Here is a 23,908-nt window from a genome sequence, read left to right as displayed (position 1 = left end):
TACTCTGCAGTGCAATTAAAATTGAGATTTCCTGCCAGATTAAACGTACGTACCGGACCGGATCTGGAACCCGGACTCTTGTCCCTGGCTGGCAGTGTACCTCCACACTGAGCTATCCTACCACAGCTTCAATTACGCAAGTACCCTCTTACTTTCCAAATGTCACAGCAGTTCTCCTTGTATAGCCTGCTCGAACAGAACACCTGGAAGAGAGAATACTGCGTAGAAATGGCCTAGCCACAACTTAAACCTTACCATTCGAGGTCAGCTGCACTCGTATTTTGAATTTATTTTTCTCTATTCGTATAACGTACATAGAGGCCTACATATAATCGCAGTGAGCTAAAGTTGGATGCAGGGCAGATACTTGCAACCAGGAAATAAGAGAATTAGGATAGGATATACTTTCTTACAGAAGACTTAGTATCTAGGTACGTCTTTTATTCATTGTATGGATCAAGTCTAAACGTTTTAGAGTGTAGCGATCAGAGCAAGGAGACTGTAACAATGAAACCGCCTTGCGTGCATGCACTGGGCATATGTAGGCTGCGACACTTTCAAGAGCATTTGACTTGCTGAAATAGTTGTCTGATATTTCCAGGGATAGGAAATATTACAGAGATGCAAGAAGGAGCTAACCTGCATAATTCACACAATTAACTCATATAAAGTCAGATCGTATTATGGAGTAGCTGGGGGCTGGCTGTGTGTTCCGAAGAAACTACACAACTTGTCGGCCAAGAGATGTTGCTTGAATATCAGTGTTGTTGTTGGTGGTACAAGGCAGGATATGGCAGTTATACCCCATGTCGGACCGACATTTTATCAATAATTCATTATTGAGCGCAGGAAGTCTTGCACTGATGTACGCCAACAAGCAGTTAGGATCGATAGCAATCCCCATCCCATAAAACGGAGGCAGGAGAAGAGCCGTGTCATACTGGAAAGTGGCTTGACAGAGAACACGTAACTTTGTTAATAATAACTGTGTAAATGTTTATGTACAATTCAACTGGGCTGTCGACATTATCCACACCGGCAGCTTCGTTTCAGTAGCTTCAGAGTCAAGCTCATCTTTTACGAGGTGCATTCAAGTTCTAAGGCCTCCGATTTTTTTTCTCTGGACTGGAAAGAGATAGAAACATGCGCATTGTTTTAAAATGAGGCTGCGTTCATTGTCAATACGTCCCAGAGATGGCAGCACCGTACGGCAGATGGAATTTTACCGCCAGCGGCGAGAATGAGAACCGTTTTAAATACTTAAAATGGCGAGGTTTTCCTTACTTGAACAGCGTCCAATCATTCGTTTTCTGAATTTGCGTGGTGTGAAACCAATTGAAAGTCATCGACAGTTGAAGGAAACATGTGGTGATGGAGTTATGGATGTGTCGAAAGTGCGTTCGTGGGTGCGACAGTTTAATGAAGGCAGAACATCGTGTGACAACAAACCGAAACAACCTCTGGCTCGCACAAGCCGGTCTGACGACATGATCGAGAAAGTGGAGAGAATTGTTTTGGGGGATCGCCGAATGACTGTTGAACAGAACGCCTCCAGAGTTGGCATTTGTGTGGGTTCTGTGCACACAATCCTGCATGACGACCTGAAAATGCGAAAAGTGTCATCCAGGTGGGTGCCACAAATGCTGACGGACGACCACATGGCTGCCCGTGTGGCATGTTGCCAAGCTATGCTGACGCGCAACGACAGCATGAATGGGACTTTCTTTTCGTCGGTTGTGACAATGGATGAGACGTGGATGCCAGTTTTCAATCCAGACTCAAAGCGCCGGTCAGCTCAATGGAAGCACACAGATTCACCGCCACCAAAATTTTCGGGTAACCGCCAGTGCTGAAAAAATGATGGTGTCCATGTTCTGGGACAGCGAGGGCGTAATCCTTACCCATTGCGTTCCAAAGGGCACTACGGTAACAGGTGCATCATACGAAAATATTTTGAAGAACAAATTCCTTCCTGCACTGCAACAAAAACGTCCGGGAAGGGCTGCGCGTGTGCTGTTTCACCAAGACAACGCACCCGCACATCGGGCTAACGTTACGCAACAGTTTCTTCGTGATAACAACTTCGAAGTGATTCCTCATGCTCCCTACTCACCTGACCTGGCTCCTAGTGACTTTTGGATTTTTCCAACAATGAAAGACACTCTCCGTGGCCGCACATTCACCAGCCGTGCTGCAATTGCCTCAGCGATTTTCCAGTGGTCAAAACAGACTCCTAAAGAAGCCTTCGCCGCTGCCATGGAATCATGGCGTCAGCGTTGTGAAAAATGTGTACGTCTGCAGGGCGATTACGTCGAGAAGTAACGCCAGTTTCATCGATTTCGGGTGAGTAGTTAATTAGAAAAAAAATCGGAGGCCTTAGAACTTGAATGCACCTCGTAGTTAGAGTTTTATTTAAGACTAGCTGTTCCCGGCCACGCATTGATATGGCTCAGTTTGTGTTAATGCAAAAGAAAGAAACCAGAAAGCACACGTTTCTAGCATGTATGAGAATTTGTTATACGTCCTAATCTCCTACTCTCCCACCCACCTGTTTCTGCACATCTCCTCCTGCCCTCCTCTCTCTCTCTCTCTCTCTCTCTCTCTCTCTCTCTCTCTCTCTCTCCTCTCTGACCTTGAGATTTGTTTATTCTTAGTGCATATTCAGATTCTGTAGTAGTATACTAATTACAAGCCGATAAGCTAGCTATTTGCTAGGCAGTTTCCAACTAGTTTTTGGAGAGGCACCACACATGTGCAGTGAACGGAATATGTTTTCGCTTAAGAGTGATATTGTGAGATAAATGTACCTCAGAAAACGTTTATATGTGAATTCGCGAGTCTGCGACCTCGACCTGTCATTGAATTCGTGTGGAGAAAATGTGTAAACTTCAAATGGTGCTCGATATGTGATGACTAGAATCGGCGAACTTACGTTCAAGTATTAGCGCTAGACTGGCTCTATAGACTGTTTACATCCTCAGTTTTTCTGTTTAAAAAACAAGGTGGCATCCCATTACTTAGAAACTTTAATTAAAATAGCGCTGAGGTTTCCCACTTGCCGTTCCATTATTCACAATCGATTGTAAGCTCATGTCGAGCAACGATCGGCGGAGAAGAAGACCAGTCGGGATATCGAGACAGCTTTACAAGATTCGAAGTAAGCAAACCTCTTAATGGTGCGTTAGGGAATTTACAGTTGTGCTTCTTTTTGCGAGTTGGCCAACGTGGCCCTCCATGTGCAACAGTTCGCGAGGAACAACTTGACGCAGTAATTTGTCAAGGTACGAACGCACCTTATCTCACCCTAATTAATTAATTAGTTAAGAAATAGTGGGAACAGCTGTAAGTTGTACGCTTGTGTATACCTGGTTTTGAGCAACTGTGGCATAAAGGTTATGGCCGACACCATAAGACGAACAGCCGTTTCTGATCGCAGGGCGGCCACGAGTAGTGGTACATCAGGGGTGTACCTAGGACCGTTGGGAACAGTTTGTTGTAATCTAGGCTGCGAGCGATGGTGTTTCTGCCGTGTTCTGTAACACGTCATCACTGTGGAGCCCATTCTGACAGTGTACATGGGTTGAAAGGACTGTCTCCTGCTCAGCATTCACGTTCTGCGTTGACATCAGACACGGTCATCAGCGTGTACTACTTCATGTCAGAAGCAACTTCCCCAGTGTGGCAGGTAACGACGTGTAGAACATAATGGATATTGGCCGTAGGCGTCTGGTGTTCGTGGAGAACACTGAACAGTGTGTGATACGTCTATGCCATCATTGTCCGGCCAGTTCTGTTGCTGTTCCTCCTCCGTCAACGACTGCATCGCATCTAGGGGAGACTGCAAACGATTTTGGTTCCCCAGGACAATGTCAATACTTCTGATCCAAAGCTGCAAAACTATGCATAGTGACCGCACATTAACGATAGCCGCGCGGAGTGACCACGTGGTTTGAGGCGCCATGCTACAGATTGCGCGGCGCCTCGCTCGGGCTGTGTGTGTGTGTGTGTGTTATTAGCGTAAGTTAGCTTAAGTAGTGTGTAAGTCTAGGGACCGATGACATCAACGATTTGGTCCCTTAGGAATTCACACACATTAGAACATTAACGATAGTGGAGTAGAGGTTTCCAGTAAAAAAAAACCAGGAACTTTAAGGACGAACTTCCGTGCGCTGTTCTTCGAAAGCCCGTGGCAATTTTCCGCTGTTGTCGACCGCATAAATCCACATGATATTGCAGCAGTTGTGCACAACAAATATTTTCCAATAAAGACAGAAACAGAAAACGCCAAAGGTCCAGAGAATCCTGTATGAACGGTCTCTGAAGTGTCACAGTGCTAAGGGAACGATATTAATACTTTATTGGCAATGTTGTTATCAAGCAGCATCAAAACTATTTTGTGCAACATGTTTGGAATTTCGTCGTTGGAGGGGTGACAATGGTGCTTGAAAGCAACGTCTAATCTCTCAAATGCAACGATATTCTGTTCTGTCTAGTGAAAGGTTTCTGAATGTCGTGGATATTTAGCAGACACCGTGCAAGATTATGCGAGCATCAGTTACCGATGTAGCAGTTTCTTCCGATTTTGTATCGTTGTTCTTTTTCCTGCGCAACGAAAACTGTTGATAAAAGGGAGAAGGAGGTCTTGGTGAGTTATTGCAAAATTATTGGCGAATTCTTACCTGGGACACTACAAATGATGGCCTAATCTTTATTGGTAAGAGGAAGACTGACTTTGACTATTAGATGGACAAGAAGAAGAAGAAGAAGAAGAAGAAGAAAACAGTACCTCTTGAGCCAGTGATTGATGTGCAGTATGACGGTACTGGTCCTGGCAGAGTAGGGGCCAAAAGGGAAGTCGTAGGCATTGCCCTCAGGAGTACTGGACTGTAAAATGTGGAAACTGTGCAATTATTCTGTGCTTTGTAGCAAAACTGAGTTTTTTAAAGACATTCCACGTGAAATAGAGTAAAATGCAACCATTCTTTCAGCCACAGGAGTAACATTGTTCTAGTACCCATGCGCCTTTTGTGGACAATGATACTTTTAGGCAACACGTTGTATTTTGAAGAAAAAAAAAAGTAAAATTTTGACATGGTCGTATACATGTAATTTAAGTAACTTAATTTTTTCTTCACATTTTTTTGCGTGCGATAAATAATTAAAGCCTTAAGAAGCACTCAGTAGGGCAGCATTTATTTTGCTCAGTAGCAACAACAGGTCATTGTGTAGTACATAACGAGTGCGCGAAAGGAACTGCCAGTTTGTGAAATTTGTGGCAGTATTGTTTGTGCCAAACAGTTGGACTGCTTCGCTGCTCGACCAGCTGTCAGAGAAATTAATTTTCGCTTAGCCGGGCGGAACAGACAGCACTTAAGCGGTGCTCGTTACGCAGCTGGTCCGGCGCCTGCCGCTCCAGGCAAAGTCTTCGGCGAGAGCGTTCCAATCGCTGGCGCCAGCTTGCTGATGGTGATGGAGATGGCGCTATTACAGGAAGCGCGTGCACGCCACCTAATTTCGCGACGCGCCGATCCAATCTCCGCAGCGGGCGGCACCGGCGCCAGCCCCGGCTGGCCTCGCTGGTGCTCCGGCGCCGGCATCGCCATCGCCTGCTGCTTTGCGAGTGCTCCGGCCGTTATAAGCCGGCCGGCTGCCGCTCAAGCAGAGTTCTGCGCCATATCGATTACATTCACTGAACTAGGTGTGTTTGCGCTTCGCGTTACTGTAGCTAATCACACCTTACTTTAAATCTGTGAAAAAACTGAGCGGTCTCACGCATTAAAAAAAAGTCTAAATCGAAAACAAAGCAAAGAAAAACTACATATCCAGCCGCGTCAGGTGGTTTGAAGTCCACGAGATTCCGGCCGAGTGCTCCTCGGTCGAAAGCACGTGGATTTTGGACCACTTGACGCGGCTGGAAGCCCAAGACAATTTTTTCAATATATATCGTCGCGAAACAGTGTATTCGGATATTTATCTAGCCGCTTACTGAAAAACGTATGCAAGGTACGTGAACGACCCTTTTAACAGTTGTGAGGAGCAATGAATCTTTAAAAAATATGTAAATAACAAAAATGGAATTGAAATGATAATTAAATGGACACCCTAGCTGAAAACAGGCGTTGATGTACTTCATTGGGGACATGTTGAAGATGTGTGCCCCGACCGGGACTCGAACCCGGGATCTCCTGCTTACATGGCAGACGCTCTATCCATCTGAGCCACCGCGGGCACAGAGGATCGTGCGTCTGCAGGGACTTATCCCTTGCACGCTCCCCGTGAGATCCACATTCCCAACATGTCCACACCACTACATTCGTAGTGCGCCTAATAGATGTTTGCCCATCATACTCATTACTCGTGGCAGATTAATCTAACAAGTCCCGTACGAGTTCGTGCATAGCGTGTGCGTTCGCACAAGAAGGTCAATGGCCGGGAAGCCATATTTTAACTATATATGACGGTAGTGTCTGTTCCCGAAAGATCAGTTACCGTGGATGACCATGCAACTTTGCTAGAAATTAAATGATAATTAAATGGACACCCTAGCTGCAAACAGGTGTTGATGTACTTCATTAATCTGCCACGAGTAATGAGTATGATGGGCAAACATCTATTAGGCGCACTACGAATGTAGTGGTGTGGACATGTTGGGAATGTGGATCTCACGGGGAGCGTGCAAGGGATAAGTCCCTGCAGACACACGATCCTCTGTGCCCTCGGTGGCTCAGATGGATAGAGCGTCTGCCATGTAAGCAGGAGATCCCGGGTTCGAGTCCCGGTCGGGGCACACATTTTCAACATGTCCCCAATGAAGTACATCAACGCCTGTTTGCAGCTAGGGTGTCCATTTAATTATCATTTCATTTCTAGCAAAGCTGCATGGTCATCCACGGTAACTGTTCTTTCGGGAACAGACACTACCGTCATACATAGTTAAAAATGGAATTGCACTATCTAAGCACTTTTAAATAAAATTATTTGTAAATAATCATACAATGAAGGCTTTCACCACCGGATGCTACTGTTGTTGATAATTCTTCCGGGTTATATGGCCGTGGTCCATGGAATTCTTCTATTCCCAACATTTCGTCCAATACTACGTTGGACATCCTCAGGGGTTTGGCTGGTCCTGCTGAGTCCTGCCGACTGATGAGTCGGGCGTCGGAGAGCGGCCTAAATACCGAGGAAAGTGGGCGTAGTCTAGCTTGCACATAGTAGCAGAGAGAAAACTAGTCAAAAATAAAATGTAACTATCGATAATAGTCCGTCATAGATAAAAATCACTTATCGATTCTGTAACGCCACTGTCCATATCTCGCTTAATTTCAGGCTTCAGGCTCTGAGCACTATGGGACTCAACTGCTGTGGTCATCAGTTCCCTAGAACTTAGAACTACTTAAACCTAACTAACCTAAGGACACCACACACATCCATGCCCGAGGCAGGATTCGAACCTGCGACCGTAGCAGTCGCACGGTTCCGGACTGCGCGCCTAGAACCGCGAGACCACCGCGGCCGGCTCGCTTAATTTCAAGGCCTCTTCTTTTCTATTAAAATTATCTTCGTGTTTATAAATTTCAATAGCCTCCCTATACAGTCGTGGATAATAGTTCGTGGTAGCACTTAAAACTGTAGTTTCAGAAAACTTAACTACATGGTCACCTAACTGAAGTGCATGTTCCGCAACGGCCGATTTATCAATTTTTCCCAGTCGGCAAACACTTTTATGCTCCTTTACCCTCGTATTCACACTTCTTTTCGTAGTACCAATGTAGACCTTGCCACAAGTACACGGAATTTTATACACACCACTAGATGATAATGGTGGCCTTCTATCTTTAACAGAACGAAGTACTTGTCCTATTTTTCTGGTAGGTTTGAATACCGGTTTCACTTTATGTTTCAGCAAAATTTTGACGATTCGATCTGTAACCTTACTAATGAAAGGTAAAGACACCATGTTCTTCCATTGCTGTGTACCATCCTTGTCCTTGAGTCTGCTGTAATTAGGTCTTAAAGCTCTATTAATTTCTTTGAGTACCCATTCTTTCTGAAGGCCTGTTTCAGATGATTTGTAAATAAGTGGGTTAGCACAGAAAAGAAGAAACAGTTTGTCGAGAAGATTATCTCAATTTTCTTGATATCTGGAAATGAAAATTGGATGTTATTGACGACGATAAAAAGTTGGTGTTAGAGGCGATGGCGATTTGACTGTGAAGAGCACAAGGGAGTATAAGCTGGATTTGTTGTTGTTTAGTCCAAAGACTGGTTTGTTGCAGCTCACCATGCTACTCTATCCTGTGCAAGCCCTCATCACCTCCGAATAACTACTGCAACTTGCGTCCTTGTGAATCAATTTATTGTATTCATCTCTTGGTCTCCCTCGACGATTCTGGCTCCCCCACTTCCCTGCAGTACAAAACTGGTGATACCTTCACGTCTCAGAATGTGTCCTATCGACCGATCGCTTCTTTTGGTCAGGTTGTGCCACAAATTTCATTTCTCCCCAATTCTGTTCAGTACATCATTATTTACGTGACCTACCCATCTAACCCTCAACATTCTTCTGTAGTGTCACCACATTTCAAAAGCTTCTATTCTCGTCTTACCTAGACTGAGCATCCACGTTTCACTTCTATATAGGACTACACTCCAAACGAATACCTCCAGAAAAGACTTCCTAACTCTTAAATCTGTAGTCAGTGTTAACAGATTTTTCTTGAGAAGCGCTTTTCTTGCCATTGCCAGCCTAAATTTTCCATCCTCTCTCCTTCGGCCATCAGTTATTTTGCGCCGAAATGCTACTTCAAGTGCCTCGTTTCCTAATCCGATTCTCTCAGCATCACCTGATATAATTCGATTACATTCCGTCACCCTCGTTCTCCTTTCGTTGATGTTCATCTTATACCCTCCTTTCAAGACGCTGTCTGTTCCATTCAACTGCTCTTCTAAGTCCTTCGCTGTTTCTGACAGAATTACAGTATCATCGACAAACCTCAAAGTTTTTATTTATTCTCCCTGGACTTTAATTGCTATTCGAACTTTTTCTTGTGTTTCATTTACCACTTGCTCAATGTACAGAAGAATTGGAACGTAGAAATTTTAAGCGAAATAGAGGAGAAAAGAATTCAGAAGAAGAAAACGATTTCTTGGTACATTATTTACATGAAAACGATTTCTTGGTACATTATTTACATGTAATAATGTCTAATGTGTTATAACTGTTTGCAGATGATGCCTTCGTGTACCGTCTAGTAAAACCAGGAGATCAAAATGAATTTTAATATCATTTAGACAAGATGTCTGCATGGTGTAAAACTGTAAGAGTACGGCTGTAGTAGCAAACGACGCTGTCGCAAATGACTGGATTTAGCGCCGACGCCGGTTTAGCTCTCTCGCCGTGTTGTTTTCCATTGTTCTTTCAAAACCGGCTTTTACAGCATGGTGAAACTGCTGGCGCACCTTGGTGATCTGCCCTCCTTGCGCATTGAGCCTCGAGTGACATCTGTGAAGGCGAAATTAATCGGACTTGTTACTGATAAGCTGTTTGGTGATCATTCAGTAAGCTGTCAGATAACTGCTGTGGAGGTTTCTTAGCGATGTACATTTCAGAGAAACGGCGGATCTTTATGGCAGGGAAATCTGAAGTGAGGTAGTGTTACATACATACTGCCGTCTGCAAGTCGCGACATTTACTGGAATTACAAAGCGTTGTTTTGTTCCTAGTATATCAAAGAACAGCGGAGCGTTAAAACGACTGGCGACAACGTAACCGCAGTTCACGCAGTGGTATCCTGTTATTTCATGGAATCGCTGGTAGGGGAAGATCTCGTCATGTTGTTGACTACGGGACGGCTGTCAGGTATTCTCTTCACAGTTGTGTACTTTATGGCCGAAAACATTGTTTCTGAAAAGTTTTATGTGAAACATAGAACTTCGGCAGTGTCAGAACTGAGAACATCGGATGGGCTGAACGTGACATCGATTAATAACCGATGCCATGTACGTCATAAAGTGAGTCAGAGAACATGGTGACGTAAAGTCCGATTAAAGTTATTTGTTAGTTGACGTCTGTCACTTGCCGCTACAGCGTTGCCATATCTGCTGTCGGCTACCGCTCCGTTACGTACGACTCAAAAACACAGCGGTCACTTCATTAGTGCTATTACACGTGTGATGCGGAGCTTGTGTTGGAAGCGACCGCCATGAAGCATGACGGGAACGCGAAATCTGGCGAGAGCTGATTTTAAGTGACCAATGACTGAAGAAGTGCAGCAGACGATACGTTTTGTAACACTGAGTTTAAACTCATCTTCTAACCTAACCACCTCCTCATGATGTGCACTGTAACGAGAAAATGGCGGTCAACAGTATGCAGCATTGTTTACGACTATTAAAGCTAACCTCCACGAGCAAACTCAAGACGGAAAAAATTTCCCTTTGAGCACTAAAAGCAAACTAATTTCTCTCTTCCATTGATTACCTAAAACTCACATTACACTGGGTACACGAGCTGCCGCGATACCACTCGATGAGGAGCCCTGGTTATGGGCGACACATGCAGATTCCAAAAAAAAAAAGTCAGTACGATGATGAAAATGACGTGGCGAAGTATTAGCAATGTAAATCGATTTATTGTATAAAAGTAATTATGAAAGCAATTTTGATAAGAATTAGAAATAAATTTAAACGCATGTGACGAGTTTTTTTAAAAACCTTGCGACCTTGTGCACGTGAGAAATGTGTCTTAACCACTACGCTATTCAACTGTCCTGCATTACTGTTTTATGTTCATGAACTTCCAGAACCAGTCGCAACGATGATTTATTGTCCTCAAGTTCGGTCTCACGTATGAAGCTTATCTAAAGTAGACTTATCTCTAAGCTGGTAATAACTGCGTATGCCACGCCGAATCGCGTGTGTGAGAGGTTTAAGTTGTTTTTGACTAGTGCTGTGTATGAAAGGTGTGTGTGTGTGTGTGTGTGTGTGTGTGTGTGTGTGTGTGTGTGTTTTGTTATGTCTGATGAAATGCGAAATACTCGTAAAAGGTGCAGAGCCAAGAATAGGGACCCAAAATACCAAATGCATCAAGAGAGAAAGCCGACAAATTTGAACTGAACTGACCAATTTTTGTGGCAGTTTGGCAACGGCGAATAGATCGGTAGTGACAATGAGATTATAGGTAACCTGGTCCAATGAAAAACTTTTGCTGTTGGATACTGCCTAGCCCATTAGAGACAGCGGAACAAGTTGTATACTGCATTCAGAGCGTATTATCAGAAACTAATAGGAAGTCTTAACGTTTGATCATCCAGATACAAAAATAAACTTCCAGCGCAGCGATCTAGGCCTGGTGCTCGCCACTAAATGAATGGCTTCGCTCTGAAGTATTGTGTAATTTCCCCGTGCTCCCATGATGCAGTTGCGTTTACCCACGACAACATTATATTTGCATGGAGACTGGAAATAGTGCTTACTCTCCTAATACGAACACAGAACGTGAAACACTTTCATGCACCAATGTATAGAGAACGCAGCAGTCTGTTTTCGAATACTACAGCGAAATTAAGAGTATGATGATTCAGTACAAGTAACGGCTGAGAGCCGCTATACCACAGTGCTACTACTTGTTTCGCCATTAACCACGCAACAGTGTGCTTCAGACGAAACGGATCAAAGGGCAAAACTTGGGTTGCTTCGCTCTTATTGCATACCGTGCTTAGATACTGAAGGATCGTTGGTAGTGTACGCCTAATTCATGAGTCTTGTGATTAACAGTTAAGGTTCTACTACGACGGTCGTCCAGAAAATTCGGCAGCTTTGTAGAAAAATGTAAACCTCAAATAATGATACCAAGAATGTTAATCGTTTGTGGGAGTACATGCCTTTAGGTAATCTTCTCCTTATTAATCCCCGTTGATAAGAGACAGCGTACTGGAAATCAGGTTTTATATACGTTCCTTACAGGTATTTCGCACTTGTACTGATGCTGAACTGGTAATATCTACTGTCTGTGTTATCTCGTCTTCCTGCCCTTATCACATCTGATGTTCTTCCGCTTGTGTTTTCGCTGTATATTGAACGTCAACGATTATCTACGAAGCATTAATTCTTCAGTTGATTTGATGGTCAATAAATTTATATGAAAATTCCGGGATGAGAAAGAAAATTTTTTTGGTTTGATTTATACATGTTCTGAAAATTTCGTGTTATCCGTGTTAACTGTTATTACCTTCGTAAAAGTAGACAGTCGCGAAATGAAAGCGCGAACGGCACGGCGCACTTGTTAGCACAGTGGACTCGTATCTGGAAGGACGACGGTTGAAATCCGGCCCTAGCCATCTACTTTAGTTTCAGGTTTTCCGTATTTCCCTAAGCCGCTCCAGGCAAATGCCGGAGTGGTTCCTCTGAAAGGGCAAGGTCGATTTCCTTCCCCATCCTGGAGACAATCAGATCTTGTGCTCCGTCTCTAAACACTACGCTGTCGACGGGACGTTAAACCATAATCTTTCTTCCTTCCTTCGTTCAAAACGAGTTTTCCATGGTTCGCGGTGTCAGTACGAACTACTCGGGTATCATACTCCGGCATACGTCCGTGTTCAGAAGAAACGGAACACCTTGAAGGACTGGAGATAGAACGTTCATATCCACAGGACACGTATATTAGTATATTTTGCTGAAGTGATTGGTATTTCAATCACGTTGGTTCAGCATGTGTCTTGTTGCCTAGTAGGCACAAGGTCCGCTATGGGCCCAGATAACTTTCTCCATGCGTGATGGCATCGACGCGTATAAGGCGCGAATGACGTCCTGTGGTGTAGCCATACACCTGGTTCCAAAGTTCATCTGTAATGGTTGGCACTGGGTCACAGCGCTGCACCAGTCGTTTCACCATTTTCCACACTTCTTCGGTTGGCGACAAGTGTGGTGATCTAGCGGGCCAGGGCTAAAGGCTGACATCCTGTGACACCGAAACGATACGTGTCCGTGCAGCAACATGTGGTCGTATATTGTCTTGCTGAAAAATGGCGTCTGGGGTCATGGCTACGGGTCGCAGTGTCATTCACTTAGGTCACAATGGGCATAGTGCCCTGGACGCGCACCATCTGTGATTTGTGATTGTACCCAACAGCACCCCACACCATAATGCCTTGAGTTGCCTGCCGCTGTATGACTTCAGATGCAGTCACTGTGACGCCGCTCTCCCCCTGTCTGCAGCGAACCAAAATGCGGCCATAGTTTTCAAACAGAACCCGGATTCATCCGAAAGCACTATATGATGCCATTCATGTCCATAGTGACGTCGTTTCATACACCATTGCTGTCTAGAATGTTTCTGCACATTCGTCAAAAGTGGGCGTAGAAGTGGAAAACGCGCACGTAACCCATGCCGTAATAAACGGCTACGTACTGTCCCTCCTAATAGTGTACGATGTGTTGTTACACTGTTCCACTGTTGCGCCAGAGCCGAGTGGGACGCAGATCTGTCCGGCAATGCCATTCGGTTGAGCTGTCGATCTTCTCGGAGGACGGTCTGGGTGGTGCGACCTGATTCATGTCGTCGTGTTCTACTGCCTACCGTGAACCATTCACCACATATCCGTTGCACTGCCGAAACACTTCGTCCCACACGAGCAATTTCCCGGACGGATGCATTACATATTCCCATGCAAATAATGCGCCCTTTTTCAAACACTGATTCCACGGTACGGTTCGCGCATACGTCTGCGGGGCGTCCTACACGTCTGCTCGGGTCATACTGATCCATTACCTTCAGTTTATAGCGTTAACGAGGTCCAAAGGCACATTTTATCGGTGGGTAGTGTTGCGCCGCGATATCGATGTTGACCTTGAACCGGCGGGCCGACCTGGTTCAAATGTTAATCGTGTCTGCAGAACATACAGATGTAGACATCCTGTGAATATGAACATCCTATCAAGATAGGTCAAGGTGTTCTGTTGTTTAAAATCTGAACATGGGTGTATAGTCGCTACATACGTAAATGATTCTTGTTCTGGAAAATGACTACGACGTGGACAGAACGTTACATCCTGAACTTACTTCCTTTCATCTTTCCTCACCGCGTTGTACCACCCTTCACTGCGTTGTGTCATTCTTGTAAATTACCGTGGTTACACTGTGTGGCATGTTGAGTCTACACCGTGGGTTTTTCCCTGGAATCTTTCCTTCAGATTTGCACTCCAGAATGCTAATAAAATGAATAGTGTGTAACCATGTAGTTCGATTTTCCTGATTCCTATTATGCTAACTAGCAAGCTTTCCTCGTAAAGTTCCGGAGGTACTTAAACATGGCCATTTTTTCTTGCATGTAGATTTTTCATACTTGTCGGTATTCAAAGTGGTTTTTTTTTTTTTTTTTTTTTTTTTTTTTTTCAGGCTATCAGGATTCACTCGAACACTTCTGAAATGTACAAACAAATGAATAGCAAATGTATATTATACTTTTTTCGCGGTACGTGCTTGGTTAACTGCAGTTTCTCTTTGATTATCGTCTATAATCTTGTAGTTAGTAAGCACTGTGCTACACACATAACATAATCAGTTTACTTGCTTTACTGGAGTAATTTTCATCGTTACGGTTATGCTAAGTTTGTCAACGGTCATGACGTCAGTGTCCTTTGAATTTAAGTTTCGTTAGGGCATTAGTCAAAATCATTGAGATAGAATACATATCATCCTCAAAGACCGATAAAATCACGTCGTCATCGGCGAATCAGATGCCATAGTTTCACTTAAAATTAGATTATATTCATTTTGTGCTATTTTTAATATATCTATTTATTGCTAGTATCAACAACATCCCGGAGGGGCTACTTCTGGTACCATTACCCTCTCCTCTCCTTCCCTGTCTCCAAACGCACTAAGAGCGCGTGGAAAGAATGACTATCGGTAAAACTCCTCATTTTATCTGTTTGTCATGTGATCTTTCGCGATTCGTATGCGAAAATGAGTAATGTGTTGTCAGACTTTCCTAGGAACGATCGCTTTATAAATTTCATCGGTAAACCTCTCTTGCAGCGTCTGCCACGTGAGTTTTGTTGAGTATCACCTTAAGCTCCTGTACTGAGTGTACGATTCTGTGACAAAACGCACCGCTCTTCGTTTGATCTCTCTCTCTCTCTCTCTCTCTCTCTCTCTCTCTCTCTCTGTGTGTGTGTGTGTGTGTGTGTGTGTGTGTGTTTGTGTGTGTGTGTGTGTGTGTGTGTGTGTGTGTGTGTGTGTGTGTGAGAGAGAGAGAGAGAGAGAGAGAGAGAGAGAGAGAGAGAGAGAGATGAAAATACTCATGAATCGGTCGAAGGAGTGTTTTGGTTCAAATGGCTCTGAGTACTATGGGACTTAACATCTGCGGTCATGTGTCCCCTAGAACTTAGAACTACTTAAACCTAAGGACATCACATACATCCATGCCCGAGGCAGGATTCGAACCTGCGACCATAGCGGTCGCGAGGTTCCAGACTGAAGCGCCTAGAACCGCTCGGCCACACCGTACGGGCGGAGTGTTTTGTAAGCTACTTACTTCGTGGACGAATTACATTTGTTTGATATTCATCCATAGACCCTCATCGTGGCATTGTTTCTTTACTGTTTGTTTGAGGGTGTCATTCCCGTGTAGGTCGCCCGGATGTTTAATTCCAGGTGTTTTACGTTTGGTGCCGCTTCGCGTTTTGTCGCCAGTAGTGCAACAGAACAGTAGTGGAGGTGTTCACCTTTTTGTGCGCTGTAAGTTACAAATTTTTATGTTCAGGATGAACTGCCAGCGACTGCATCAATCATTGATTATCACAGCCTTCGTGCATGTCACTGCAGCTTTCTGGCGTTGTCGTCCCGTAGACATCGGCATCGTTCGCGATAGCCTCACGGGGACTCGAACGTTATCACTAAATGATTATTGTAAATCGTAAATAGTAGCGGTGCTTTAACACCGCCTTCAAGTACTTCCTAAATTTCTTGTGCATCTGTCGATTTTGTTCTGTTAAGAAAGACGTGTAGAGTTTTACACCACTAATCACAAATCTGGTCCGATAGTCGGTAAGCTCTCATTTGTTCACTAAACGACTGTGCAGGAAACTGAACTGAATACCTACCTTAAGTCAAGGAACATAGCATCAACTAGAGCGTCGTTGTCTATGGCGCTGTGGACCTCATGGACGAACAGTGCGAGCTGAGTTTTGCAAGATCTCTGCGGATGCGGAATCCGTGTTTATTTTTACATAGGAGATTTTCATTCCCGAAGAAGTCATAACGCATGAGTTCCTTAATTCTACAACAGATTGATGTCGTCGATATAGGCCTATAATTATAAGCGTCTGTCTGACGACTCTTCTTAAAAAGTGAAAAATAGAGAGATAACAGGTAGCATTTTCTAATTTTCGCCTCCCTTTTTTATGCCTTTAATAACTGTGTGTTCTGATTTTTGTACATCAGTAATGGAATATTTTAAGCTGATGGTCGAATCCACTCTATTCCTTTTTCGAACATTTGCTTCTAAACTAATATTATCCAATGCATTTCCCAGTTCGATGAAGGTTGCATACCTTCTTCTGAAATCGAACGCAAAGCTATTACAGCTCTTTATGTTTGCTTATCGGTATCCGCTCTTGCACTTCGTCCATCGAACTATCGGAGTAGTTGTGACCATGTTCTCACGGGGCATTGGTTAATCTACAAAATTACGGGAATTCATCCGTAACCATACGTCGTCTGCCACAAATACTGCTGCAAACACAACAGTCATCTTAGGAGCGAGTCAGACAGATTGACTGACAATAGTACGAGGGGCGTTATACGGAATTTGTTGTGGGACACCGTGGAATATTCCCGCTTCAGCCCCTATAATTACATTAAGTTTAGAAAGGCGGCGACTCTATACGTAGACTTCAAAATGGCGCCTGTAACGGAGATGCGTTCTAATTGTAGAGCTGTCATGGAGCAGCTTTCGTAACGTGATGACGCTCTCATTCGCCCCCACAAAAATGCAAACGTCCTCTTAACAACGCAAGTCTGCTCACCCGAGAACAGTTCACAAAACTTCATTGGATTTCCTCATCCTACAGCATAGATCTTGCAATTTCCATCTGTTTGGCTTAGTGTAGGCTGCACACCGCGGGAAACAGTACGTGGATGATGGGGAGGTTATTGACGCAGCGAGACGTTGGTTCCGACGTCGACCAGCAGAGTGGTACCATGTGGCCATACAGACCCTCCCAGTAAGATGGCGTAAGGCCGTCGCATTGAACGGCGGAGATATCTGGAAAAAAAGGATTTCGCAGCCGAAAGACTGGGCAACAATATAATATATTGGAATCCTGGATAAAACCAACCTGCATGTAGAAAGAACGCATTGTGTTACTTAGTGAACGTCCCTTGTACCCGCACATAGAGCATGTCGAAGAGAATTTGTGAAACGTAATTTTCACAGAGATGTCACGGTAGCATATTATATCACAGCCGTCTGCGTTGTATTTCTTCCTCCATAATCTAGCAGTAAATAACTTTCCCAGCTAGACGTCCCAGGACACATCATCAGCTTGACTGATTCGTTCCTGGCAGGGAGACAACACTCTGTCAGGTGCGACAAGCGTGTTAGCGCTATCAGGACTCCTGTGGCCTGGATCCCGCAGGGCTCGGTTCTGGACCCTGTGTTATATACGCTGTACACCAAAGACGCACGAAAACTGACAGGAAGGAAAACTATCCTTTGCGGAGATGATGCGGCGGTCCGTAGAAGAGGCAGCAACTGTAACTTCATAGCCAGGAAGCTACAGGAAAATCTGGACGCCATCAACAATTGGCGTAACATCTGGAAAACTAAGATGAAACCAGACAGAAGTGTTGCCGTAATGTTTTGACAAGATAACCCTGCTTCCCCCCCCCCCCCCCAAAAATCTCCAGATTTCTGTGGTAGGCAGAGTGATAGACTGGAACTAATCGTTGATATATCTCGGCTTCGGCTGGATAGACGCCTAGTAGGTGCAAAGCATATCAGTGAGGCCAGGCGTAAAGGGTGCCGTGCTTTCTGTGTATCCGCAGAGACTAAACTAAGGATGCACAGGAGCGTGATGCATCCTACAATGCTATACGGATCAGAAGTTTGGTCGGTGGGAAGTGCTACTCATCTAGGCAAACAGCAGTTACTGCAGAGCAGAATCCTCCTCGCCATACAAGCACTCTAGGAACCGTCTGTTTGTACCTGCATCAAAAGTGTCTATGAGAAGGCTTATACGAGGACTCACCAACTCATTTATCAGTTAGATACAGGATACCCTACTGCTTCAGATAACCCATCTCCACATTCACCAGACAATTTAGGCTATAAAATATTACAGTCATTGGGTAATCCCAAAAGTAAGGTCTATTTTTTTTATAAATACATAGACCTGTTTATTCCTACAATGGTTTACATCAGTTAGCGGATTGAGCATTTAGCTATTTTTCGACATAATCACCATTTTTTCGATGCATTTTTGTAGACGCTGTGGCAGTTTATGTATGCCCATCTCATACCAGCTGGCCGCTATGCTGTTCAGAAAGTTACGAACCTCTTCTTTCACCTCGTCGTCGGAGCTGAATCGCTTTCCTGCTAAATGTTCTGTTAACCTAGGGAACAGGTGTAGTCAGGAATATAGACTGGTTGGGTGATTATGTTCCACTGAAACTGTTGCAGGAGGGCAACGGTTTGCCGAGCGATGTGTGGGCGAGCGTTGTCATGGAGAATGTGTACGCCCTTGCTCAACATTCCTCTTCTCGGGTTCTGAATTGTGTGTTTGAGTTTTTTCAGAGTCTCACAGTACCTGTCAGCGTTAATTGTGGTCCCAGTGGTCCCAGCGCTTCAGCTCCGACGACGAGGTGAAAGAAGAGGTTCATAACTTTCTAAACAGCGTGGCGGCGAGCTGGTATGATATGGACATACAAATACTGCCACAGCGTCTACAAAAATGCATCGACAGAAATGGTGATTATGTCGAAAAATAGCTAAATGTTCAAGCTGTGAACTGATGTAAACCATTGTAGAAATAAACAGCTCTATGTACTTATAAAAAAAATAGGAGACTTTACTTTTGGGATTACCCCCGTACTATCAATAATTCAGATCCATAAAAAAACTGAATTCTTCCTGCATCACGAAAGCCAAGCTAGAATGTGACGGTCAAAGTCCTACAGTGCTTCTGTGGATTAATATAAGACATTCAGGTGCTTTACAGTCATTCTGCCGACTGCTCCAGTGGTCACTGGACGGTTTGCAGCCGACATTTCGGCAGCAGACGAGGTTCGTAATTTTAGGGATCTGTCGAGGTGACTTCTAATTCGCGTTTTCGTACGTTCCGTCTTGTTTCGTTTGGGACTGAAACTTCTATTCGCGCTCTAAAGCGCCACTCAGAACTCAGTGACTGCGGTCGAGGCGTGCGGTGTGATGCGGAACGTCGGTGGAAAAGAGCTGTTTACCGCGAGCAGCCGGCGCGGGGGCGACCTTGGCGCTGCCGGGTTGCGCAAGCGGCCTGCAGTGGCAGCCGGCAGCCGGCGTGCGGCTCTTCCTCTGCGTCACGTGCCTGCCTGCCTGCCTGCCTGCCTGTGTCGCTACGCGGGACCCCCGCTATCTACCGTACATCAGGGCCAGCTGATAGCGACAGTGTGAGCCTGCACCGCCGCACCGGGTATCTGACAGCCACAAAGTGAGGCATACCTCCGCGCCGGTAATGAAAAACAATTAATGGACTCCAGTAAGCTTCTACATTGGATACACCGCGGAACGAGCTCCAGTCGAGCGAGAATTGGAAAAGGCCGCAGGTCAGTTCTGTTTCGAAAGAGATTGGAGACCAGTATCGCTGACGGCCGTCCGCTGCAGAATCCTAAAGCATATTCTAATTTCAAAAATTGTTAAGTCCCTGGAGTAAAACAAGATTTGGTCGAAGAATCAGCACGGATTTAGAACAAAACCAGGATAAACGATGTCTTGCAAACAGTAGCCGTGGATGAGCAGATAGATTCGGTCTTTGTAGATATCCGAAAGGCGTTCGACACTCTCCCACATTGTGTACAATACTAACCGAGACAAAACATACAAATTTTCTTCAATTTTCTTCTGGCCCGGAGAATGTTCGACTCGCAGAGCCCAGTAATTTATGCTTGACGGCGAATGTTCAACACACACAAATGAGCGGGACATCGGGTGTAAATATATTCAGCAGTTGGTTGTAATTAAAGTGCAGCTACTCAAGGAGTAATTATCCAAAGGCAGCAAAACTTCGTAGATACGCTAATGCGTTAACGCGGAACCGATTTACGCTGGAAAAAAATTAGTACCAATTTTAGTCACTAGGTGCGAATCTGGCACAGTGAAGCATCTCGTCGACCTCCGGTGCTAATATTGAACAAATAATTTAAGCAGCGGTTAATAATAAAATCAACATCATGCCATTCTCACTTGTTTGACCTTTTCTGCTCATATCCCATTGCTGATCGATTATATATGGAAACATTTATATACGTCCAGAATTAATTTTCACTCTGCAGCGGGGTGTGCGCTGATGTGAAACTTCCCGACAGATTAAAACTGCGTGCCGGACCGAGACTCGAACTCGGGACCTTTGCCTTTCGCGGGCAAGTGCTCTACGAGGAGTGCTAGTCCTGAAAGGTGCGCAGGAGAGCTCCTGTAAAGCTTGGAAGGTAGGAGACGAGGTACTGGCGGAAGTAAAGCTGTGGGGACGGGGCGTGAGTCGTGCTTCGGTAGCTCAGTTGGTAGAGCACTTGTCCGCGAAAGGCAAACGTCCCGAATTCGAGTCTTGATCCGGCACATAGTTTTAATGTGTCAGGAAGTTTCATTTCTATACGTCTTTCGTGCACCCACAGCGCCAAATTTGCACCTGGTTGTCAAACTTGGAACTAATATTTTTTCAGCGTTAATCGGTCCATCATTAACACATTAGAATATGTATCAAATTTCGCTGCTCTACGATAATCACAGTCCACACTGGGCCTCCGTGAGTAGCTGCACTTGAAATATAACCAGCCGGAATATACTGTTCGGTTGTAAAAAGCATGAACAACCACCTTTCGCAGCGCAGACCATTGCGACACCTACAGACAGGGAGGTGGAGCCATGCCGATTCCAGTAAGGTGCCCAGCTTCGCTAAGTTTCCCGTTTGAGGATCCACTCTGCAGACTGCCCGATCCAGGTGCTTCCAAGACTCTCGGCTGTCAGTAAATCAGGGGAATTTGGTGGCCAGCGGAGTACAGTAAATACGTCCTTGGGCTCTTCGTATCACGCACGTACACTGCGAATTGTGTGACACGTTGCATTGTCCTGCTGTTAGATGCCATCGTGCGCAGGAGAAACAAACTGCACGTGATCACTAAGGTTAGATGCCTATTTGTGTTGCTCCACTGTGCGTTCCAGACTGATGTGATCACCCAGGGAATGCCACGAAAACATTCCCCAGACCAGAACGTCCCTCCTCCGACCTGGACACAAACGACGATTGTTGCAGGTCCATACACGCCAACGCCATCTGTCAGATAGAGCATAAAACGTGATTCATCTGAAAAGGCCACCTGTTGCCAGTCAGTGGACGTCCAGTTGCGGTATTGGCGTGTAAGTTTCAGCCTCCGTCGCTCGTCGCCGATGGGCAGCAGTCAGTATCGGTGCATGAACCAGGCACCTGCTGCGTAGTCCCATACGCAGCAACGGTGATTGAGGACACAACTTTGGTAGCCCCCTTGGTTCATCTGGTCGATCAGTTTCTCAACAATTAAATGTCTCCGCAGCTATAGGCCACCACTGCCATCTATGGGACGTGGTGCACCGCAGTTGCGCCGGTTTTGGATAGAGCCGTTTTTCCATGCACGGTATACTTTAACCAAGGCGGCACACGATCAGTTTACCAACTTAGCCTTTTCGGAAGTACTTCCACTCTTGGCCCGAAAGCTAATGGTTCTGCCCTACTCGACGTCAGATAAATCGCTCCGTTTCCGTACTAGGACAACGACTGCACGGTTTTCCGCGCCCCTGAACAAGCCTTTATGCACCATCCACTGCCATTTTCTGGAGGACATTAGAGCTCCTGTTACGCTACCGTCAGGCACACCCGATGGGCCGTTTCAGACGATCAGTCTTCGAGCCAATGACATATTTAGGAAGACAATACAGGGTGAAAAGTATATAAACCGACAAACTCTGGGAGGTTGTAGGGGACATCAAAACAAATATTTTTCCCTAATGTCATTTTTTGCTATGAGGAGTATTTAAACCGGTAGAGGAAGATTTCTCTGGCGGCAATTTAATTAAACCAACAAACACTTTTTTATTTTTTTATGACCAACAGACAACAACTAGGTAGCAGATACGGCCCAATTAAAGTCTCCAACAACACCGACCCACACATTAACGAAGAACCGCACTTGATGAGCGCTAGTAAGTGTGGCATGTGGGTTATCCTCACTCCAAACATGCGAATTGTGCATGTTGAAGATTCCATCACGCCCGAACGTTGTGTCATCGGTAAACAACACAGAGGATGGAAACGTAGGATGCATTTCGCACTGTTCCAGGTACCACTGCGAAAACTGTGCTCTGGGTGGATAATCAACTGGTTCCAGGTTGAGGACACGCTGTAAGTGCAATGGACGTAACAACTGCTCTCGAAGGACTGTTCTTACAGTCGTCTGATTCGTCCCCATGTGACGTGCAATTGCACGAGTGCTGATTGAAGGATCCCGCTCCACATGCTGCAAGACAGCTTCCTCAAATTCTTAGAATGCGACGACATCCCTGTCAAGGTAATCTGCTAAATGACCTGGTCTCACGCAGACGTTGGTACACAGCATTAAATGTCGTATGATGCGGGTACAGCGATTGGGATATTGTTGTTGTTAAACCCGCTGTGCAGCTCGTCCGTTGTGGTGCGCTACGTAGTACGCACCAACCATATCAGTGTTCTCACTCCAGGTGTATCGCTCCATTAGTAAACAGAGACAATGCACTACTACACTGGTGGACAGCAGTTGCCTACAACTGAAGAGCGTAATACGCCCTCTAACTACTGAAGATCGTAATATGGCCTCTAACAACTGAAGAGCGTAATACGGCCTCCACCGGTTTAAATACTCCTCATAGGAAAAAATGACATTAGGGAAAAATATTTGTTTTGATGTCCCCTACAACCTCCCAGAGTTTGTCGCTTTAAATACTTTTCACCCTCTATGTATAATTTCATCTTGGTTAGCATTCTACGATGTGGTAGCGTGTCAAACGCCCTTCGTAAATCTACGAAGACTGAATCCTATCTGTTCACCCGCATCTACTGTTTGCCAGACATCGTGTATCCAGCACGGGTGGTTTTCTTCTGAATCCGTGCTGATTCCTGCCGAATACGAGTCCAGTGACATGGTCTTCCGCACGGGGTGTGGTGGGGATGACTCCCGGAGCGGCCGTGTGCTGTGTAATAAATGTCGGCGTGCACCGTGACAGTCAGACTGCGATCGCGTCGTTGCGACACGGCTCGGAGCGGCGCAGCACGCCGGCACACGCAATCGCCCTCATCCGCCCTCATTAAGCGCCGTTCTAAACCCCACCCCACCCCTTCCCACACTCGGGAAGCGACTCCAAAAAGACTACCGCTGCAGGGAACGGGTGCAGCCAGGTGCGCATGCGGAGCCCGTGTGTCGCAATTGCCTTCAGCAACTGCTGCTACTGCATCTATACAGCCACATTACGGTGTTTGGAGATTACTTTCTCTAACACTATCACTTCCTCCCTTTCCCTGTTGCAGTTGCGAATGGTTCGCATGAAGAACGATCACTGGCAAGCCTCCGTGTGAATTCGAATCTCTCTAATTTTATTTTCGTGGTCTTTTTGCCAGGTATACGTAAGTGGAAGCTACATATTGGTTG

At 45.3% G+C, this 23,908-nt stretch overlaps 1 protein-coding gene and 2 non-coding genes across 3 annotated transcripts in view; 2 read left to right on the top strand and 1 right to left on the bottom strand.

The window, feature by feature from the left end:
- LOC126252246 (protein alan shepard) overlaps positions 1 to 23,908 on the top strand; it is a 429,590-nt gene that overhangs the window by 205,497 nt on the left and 200,185 nt on the right. The window lies entirely within an intron of this gene.
- Trnat-ugu (transfer RNA threonine (anticodon UGU)) lies at positions 6,155 to 6,229 on the bottom strand. Its single transcript has one exon. It is a non-coding gene; the product is annotated as a tRNA-Thr (tRNA).
- Trnat-ugu (transfer RNA threonine (anticodon UGU)) lies at positions 6,713 to 6,787 on the top strand. Its single transcript has one exon. It is a non-coding gene; the product is annotated as a tRNA-Thr (tRNA).

The sequence above is a fragment of the Schistocerca nitens genome, chromosome 4 (assembly GCF_023898315.1).
Source record: "Schistocerca nitens isolate TAMUIC-IGC-003100 chromosome 4, iqSchNite1.1, whole genome shotgun sequence".
Classification (NCBI taxonomy): domain Eukaryota; kingdom Metazoa; phylum Arthropoda; class Insecta; order Orthoptera; family Acrididae; genus Schistocerca; species Schistocerca nitens.
Note: the sequence above shows the minus strand (reverse complement) of the source record. Positions and strands in the feature narration are given on the sequence as shown.